Source organism: Arachis duranensis, chromosome 7 (assembly GCF_000817695.3).
Source record: "Arachis duranensis cultivar V14167 chromosome 7, aradu.V14167.gnm2.J7QH, whole genome shotgun sequence".
NCBI lineage: Eukaryota > Viridiplantae > Streptophyta > Magnoliopsida > Fabales > Fabaceae > Arachis > Arachis duranensis.
The window spans coordinates 42,243,142-42,250,390 of NC_029778.3; positions in this window are offsets into that span (position 1 = coordinate 42,243,142).

Genomic DNA, 7,249 nt, shown 5'->3' on the forward strand with positions numbered 1-7,249 from the left:
ATAGTTTTTATCTTCTTCTTCAATCTTTTCTCTTGAATTTTGTTAGAAAGCTTCTCGATCTAATTCCATTGGGTAGTTGTCTTGGGAAAGAAATTACCCATAATTGGAATCCTTCGGAACCGTGGGAAAGGAATGATGGATTCATGCTAGAGAAGCTTTCTCACAGTGAATTGGATTGGGGCTTGGATGGATATTGTGACATGTAATCCTACCAAATTGTGGTCCATGAAGCTGTGTGGTATAATCAGTGATCAAGCTTCATCTCTTCTTATGAACATTTAAACCAAGGGATTGGGAATTTGTTTGTTTTTAGAGAGAATTGGTGAGCCAAGGGATTGGGATCCAATCATATAAGATTGCCAAGCAAAAATTCAATGAATGCATTGGTTGAGGAAGGGATAAAAATGTTTTGATTCGGAGATCTCAATATCTCCTAACACCCAATGAACTCCCCATCTCTGATCTATCCCTTTCTATTTACATTCTGCACTTTCAATTTATGCAATCACCCCAATTCCCTTTTAATTTCAGCAATTTAACTTCTCGCACTTTAATTCTCGCAATTTAAGATTCAGTCATTTCAATACCTTGCAATTTACATTTCCCGCCAATTTACTTTATGCAATTCACACCCAATTCTTGATTCCGCTCAACTAATCAAACTTCAAATTCGAATTGCTCATTCAACCAATCCTTGTGGGATTCGACCTCACTCTATTGTGAGTTTTTACTTGACGATAACCGGTGCACTTGCCGGAAGGAATTTTGCCGATTGTGCAATTTCCCTTAATTGTAGCTATACCCAGTTATAGCGCATCAGTAACCCTCAGAAATACATGCTCTTAACATATCTTCCAATGTCTGAATAGTCAATTCCGACTGTCCATCCATTTATAGATGATATGCAGTACTAGCTTTGTACCGAAAGCTCTTTGGAAAGCTCCCCAAAACCTTGATGTAAATCGGGGATCACGGTCTGATACTATGCTCGACGGCACCCATGCAACCTTACTATCTCCTTCATATACAACCTCGCTAACTCCTCCATAGAACAGTTCACTCAGGTAGACAAAAATGAGCGGATTTGGTTAAGCGAACCAAGATCACCCAAACCGCATCAAATCCTAAACTAGTCCGTGGTAACCCGGTCACAAAAATCCATCGCGATTCCTTCCCACTTTCACTGAGGAATCTCAAGAGGCTATATCATTCCTGACGGCTTCTGATGCTCTATCTTTGCCTTCTGACATGTCAGACACTTGGATACCACTGTAGCTACATCACCTTTCATCTTAGGCCACCAGAACATCTTCTTTAAGTCATACTACATCTTCGCACTTCTGGGATGAATAGGAAATTGATGAGCGGATAATTTATACGCTTTTTGGTATTGTTTTTGCATAGTTTTTAGTATGATTTAATTAGTTTTTAGTATATTTTTAATAGTTTTTAAGCAAAATTCACATTTCTGGACTTTACTATGAGTTTGTGTATTTTTCTATGATTTTAGGTCTTTTCTGGCTGAAATTGAGGGACCTAAGCAAAATTCTGATTCAGAGGCTGACAAAGGACTGCTGATGCTGTTGGATTCTGACCTCCCTGCACTTGAAATAAAATTTTTGGAGCTACAGAAGTCCAAATGGCGTGCTCTCAATTGCGTTAAAAAGTAGACATCCAGGGCTTTCCAGTAATATATAATGGTTTATACTTTGCCCGAGTTTAGATGATGTAAACTGGCATTAAACGCCAGCTTTCTACCCTATTCTGGCGTTAAACGCCAGAAACAAGTTGCAAAGCAGAGTCAAATACCAGAAACAAGTTACAAACTGGCGTTTAACTCCAAGGATGACCTCTACACGTGAAAGCTTCAATGCTCAGCCCAAGCACACACCAAGTGGGCCCAGAAGTGGATTTCTGCATCATTTACTTAATTATGTAACCCTAGCAACTAGTTTAGTATAAATAGAACTTTTTACTGTTGTACTAGGGGTCTTTTTCCCTATTTTTTGAATTCATATGTCATTTCGGGAGGCTGGCCATTTGGTCATGCCTAGACCTTGTTCTTATGTATTTTCAACGGTGGAGTTTCTACATACCATAGATTAAGGTGTGGAGCTCTGCTGTTCCTCGAGTATTAATGCAAAGTACTGCTGTTTTCTATTCAATTCATGCTTATTCTTATTCTAAGATATCCATTCACACTCAAGAACATGATGAATGTGATAATTATGTGACACTCATCACCATTCTCACTTATGAATGCGTGATTGACAACCACTTCCATTCTACATGAAAACAAGCTTGAATGTGTATCTCTTGGATTCCTAGTCCATGCATTTGATTGCCTCTCTTGACAACAGAGCCTTCAAGTCCTTGTGATCAGAGTCTTCGTGGTATAAGCTAGAATCAATTGGCAGCATTCTTGAGATCTAGAAAGTCTAAACCTTGTCTGTGGTATTCCGAGTAGGATTTGGGATGGGATGACTGTGACGAGCTTCAAACTCGCGACTGTAGGGCGTGGTGACAGACGCAAAAGGATAGTAAATCCTATTCCTAGATGATCGAGAACCGACAGATAATTAGCCCTACATAACCCATAACTGGACCATTTTCACTGAGAGGATGGACGCATAGAAAGCAGAGATTCAGAAGGAACAACGCATCTCCATACACTTATCTGAAATTCCCACCAATGATTTACATAAGTATCTCTATCTTTATTTTACGTTTTATTTATCTTTTAAATTATTAAAACTCCATAACCATTTGAATCTGGCTGACTGAGATTTACAAGGTGACCATAGCTTGCTTCAAGCCAACAATCTCCGTAGGATCGACCCTTACTCACGTAAGGTTTATTACTTGGACGACCTAGTGCACTTGCTGGTTAGTTGTGCGAAGTTGTAAAAAAGAGTGAATTATACAATTGTGCGTACCAAGTTGTTGGGGCCATTGAGATCACAATTTCGTGCACCAAAAATCCACTGTAGTGAGCCGCCAACAACAAGTCTTGCCTCAAGCTCCCGTCATCCGGTATGCAAATTCTCCCCTTATATCTCAACAATCCTTCATCATCCTTAGTGAAAACCTCACGCCTCTTATCACCAACTAGTTGGAACAATTTCTGAAGCTTCCACTCATCTTGCTGAGCCCTCTGAATCTTCATTTTAAACGTGCTTGAAATATGCAACTGGCTCAAACAAGTGCTTCCGGCAACCCCACAATGTCCAGCTTAAGATCCACAAACTTATCCACTAACTCCTCTTCCTTGATTCTCATCCAAGCAATTGTTAAATATCTCCGACTCAATGCGTCTATGATCACCTTCGCCTTTCCAAGGTGATAACTCATTTCAAAATTGTAGTTCTTAAGCAACTCCATCCATCTTCTCTGACGCATATTAAGCTCCTTCTGATCAAAGATGTACTTGAGACGCTTATGATCAGAAAAAGACGCTAAATCTCACTCCGTACAAGTGGTGCCTCTAGATCTTCAATGCAAACACAATCGCCACTAATTCTAAGTCATGAGTTGGATAGTCCATCTCATGCGGTCTCTGCTGACGCGATGCGTAAGTCACCACATTCCGGTGTTGCATCAACACACAACCTAAGCCCTTCAGGGAAGCATCACAGTATACTTCGAACGGTTCATGCGGCTCTGGCAAGACTAAAACAGGTGCTGAAGTTAACTTCCATTTCAGAGTATGAAAAATTTCTTCACATTTTGACGTCCACACAAATGGTACTTCCTTTCTTGTCAACTTAGTCATCGGTAGTGCAATCCGGAAAAATCCTTCAATGAATCTCCGGTAATATCCGGCTAAACCCAAGAAGCTTCTGACTTCCATCACCGTTGTTGGTCTTTTCCATTCCATCACCATTTCCACTTTAGAAGGATCTACGGTTATTCCTCCTTTGCTCACCACGTGACCTAAGAACTTTACTCCCTCCTTCCAGAACTCACACGTCAACAATTTAGCGTACAACTTCCGCTGGTCACTCTGATCATCGTCATTAAGAATCCAAAAATTTTCTTTAAACCATATGCCGATTTTGTAATATTTGTCAAAACCTTTAAAATAATTTCAATATAAACGAGTCCATTGTTAAAACCTTATCAAAAGAGTCAAAAACCGTTTATTTGTAAATCAAACATTTTAAAGCATGGTTTTTTTTAAATTAAAATTTACAAGCCAAAATCACAAGTGAACAAAATCTTAGGACTCACTTTTCCATTTTAAATCGTATCATTTGATCAAAAGTTTCGATCTTAGTTTCAAAACCAAATCATTCAAAACAGTTCATTCTAGACAAGATCTTTGTTAAGTTTTCTGATAGGAGTAAAAATAGTTTACTTGGAAGTTGCCGACTTCAAATCATGATTTTCTTAAATTAAAACTTTTCAAATTGAATCCTTTTCGATAAGAGAAATTGGAAACCATTTTCACAATTGAATAAAATGAGAGAACTCACTGTTCGTTTAAACCATATCTCTTAAACCATGAGTTCCGACTAACTTTCAAAACCAAATCATTTAAGCCAAAGTTCCAAACCAGATTAGAAATCATTCTAAACCTTAAAACCGTAAAAATCATAGTTAAAAATTTGCAAAGGCGTCAGTCGGTACTTCCATTGCCACTAGAATTTTAAACCGCACCCATCATCCATGCAGGAAACCGTCAAGACTTCTAGTCATACCTGTTAACCATTTCGGTATGTCCACTCTGATCGTTCATCATCCCAAGTCCAAAATCCTTGGCTACCGCCACTAGAATCCTTTTTCCCCATAGTTTACTCCTAACAAAACCCTAAGCTCTCATAACCTTAACGATGGTTTTACAAAAGATAGAACCAAACTATCCTTAGGTCCAGGCAATAGAATACTCAAGACATACGCTTATCTCTCATCGGAGGATCTGACCCCGTCACATTGATGATGTTTTCGTGGAAAAACGAATTTCCAACACACAAATCCAACCAGCAAGTGTACCGGGTCGCATCAAGTAGTAATAACTCACAAGAGTGAGGTCGATCCCACAGGGATTGATGGATCATGCAACTTTAGTGGGTGATTAGTTTAGTCAAGCTAACATTGAGTGAATTGTGTGAAGTGTAGCCAACAGAAAGTAAATGGCAGAAATCTTAAAGATGCAGAAAGTAAATTGGCAAGTAACTTAAAGAGCAAGAAATATAAATTGCAAGAATCTTAAATGACAAGAAATGTAAATTGCATTAAATGTAAAGGGGAGTGGGTGCTAGAAATTAAAGGAAGCAATAGATCAAGCAACTGAAAATTTAAATTGCAGGAAGAATAAAAGGATTTTGGGAGCTGGGATTCAAGAAATCACATAAGAAATTGTAAATGGCAATCAAACAGAGAAGTAAAAGATGCAGTAACTTGCAACCGATCTCAAACAGAAAGCAGAATTGCTTGAAGAAGCAAACAGAAATTAAATTTAACTTAATTGGAAAATCAAAATGAAGATCTTAGGAAATCAAAGAGACTAGAAAACAAGTCTAGATCTCAATTCCTTCCTTGATCAAAGTAGAAAATAATCAGCAGAAGAGAAGTAAATCAAGCAGCAAGTGAAATGTAAATCCAATTCTCAATTATGCAGAAGAACAAAGCAGAGATGTTGCAAATGGAGAATGAAAATATAATTCCTTCCAATCTCCACCCAAGATTCAAAACAGAAATGAAAACTCAAAGAGAGAGCTATCTACTACTACTACTCCCTAATGGAGCAAGCCTTTTCTAATCCAGCCCTCTCTGAAATGAGAGTGATGCCTTTATATAGGCTTTTTACAAAATAAAAATAAAATGAAATTGAAATTAAAAACAAATTCACAAAAATGAAATTCCTAATCTAGCTTCTCTGTGTGCCTTTGAGTCATGTTGAGTGGGCTTTGCTTGCTTTGAATTTTAGGAGAAATAGGTTTGGTTGGCCTTGATTCAATTTGGAGAGGAATTGAATTTAAATGGAATTTTTGTTGGATTTTGGCCCATGAGTGTTTGCTCCCAGGAGGCTGCCCTGCTCTTGTGGAGGGCAGAGCAGGGAAGTTGTGTGAGGAAGCATGTTGTGTGCCAAGTGTGGGAGGGGCATCAGGGGATTGCCTTGCCCTTGTGGAGAGCGGGGCAGTGGCTTGTGGTATGTCTTGTGCTCGCACTAAGTTCCTTGACCGTGCCAAATTGTGCGTGCAACAAGTCCCTGGCCATGTCATGATGCGCTTGTGTGCGCCAAGATGTAGCGCCTAAGCCTTTACTTCCTTGAAGGTCTTGTGTTCAAACCTTGGTGAAAGCATTTGGGGGAGCAATTTTCCTTGATTTTTCATGAAGAGAAGCACGACATTGCCCTGCTCTCCAAGAGGGCAGAGCAAAATAATGAGCGCTACTTTGCTTTGGAGTGAGGCTCCAGCTTCGAACCTTGGTGGAAGCATTTCGGTTTATTTTTGCTTATTTTTTGCCCTTAAAGATGCCTTTCACTCATACCTCAATTGTAAACCAAATATGGATTGCCATATATCGTTGGAAAGCTCTGAATGTCAGCTTTCCAACACAACTGAAAGCACATCAATTGGACGTTTGTAGCTCAAGTTATAACCCTTTGAAGTAGGCATGGTCATGCTGTGAACGCCCAGATTTTAACTTAGCGAAAATTTGCTTCCAACCTCACTTTGCATCACGATATTGCCCTCCTCTTGGCAAGGGCAGAGCAGTGTGTGCTGATTGCTTATTCTCCATTAATTTGGTCATGGGCCCCTGATGAGCGGATAATTTATACGCTTTTTGGCATTGTTTTTAGTATGTTTTTAGTATGATCTAGTTAGTTTTTAGTATATTTTTTTTAGTTTTTAGTTAAAATTCACTTTTCTGGACTTTACTATGAGTTTGTGTGTTTTTCTGTGATTTCAGGTATTTTCTGGCTGAAATTGAGGGTCCTGAGCAAAAATCTGATTCAGAGACTGAAAAGGACTGCAGATGCTGTTGGATTCTGACCTCCCTGCACTCAAAGTGGATTTTCTGGAGCTACAGAAGCCCAATTGGCGCGCTCTCAATGGCACTGGAAAGTAGACATCCTGGGCTTTCCAGCAATGTATAATAGTTCATACTTTGCCCGAGATTTGATGGCCCAAACCGGTTGCAAATCAGCCTCAGCATTTCCAGCGTTTAACGCTGGAACTGGCATAAAAATTGGAGTTAAACGCCCAAACTGGCATCAAAGCTGGCGTTTAACTCCAAGAAGAGT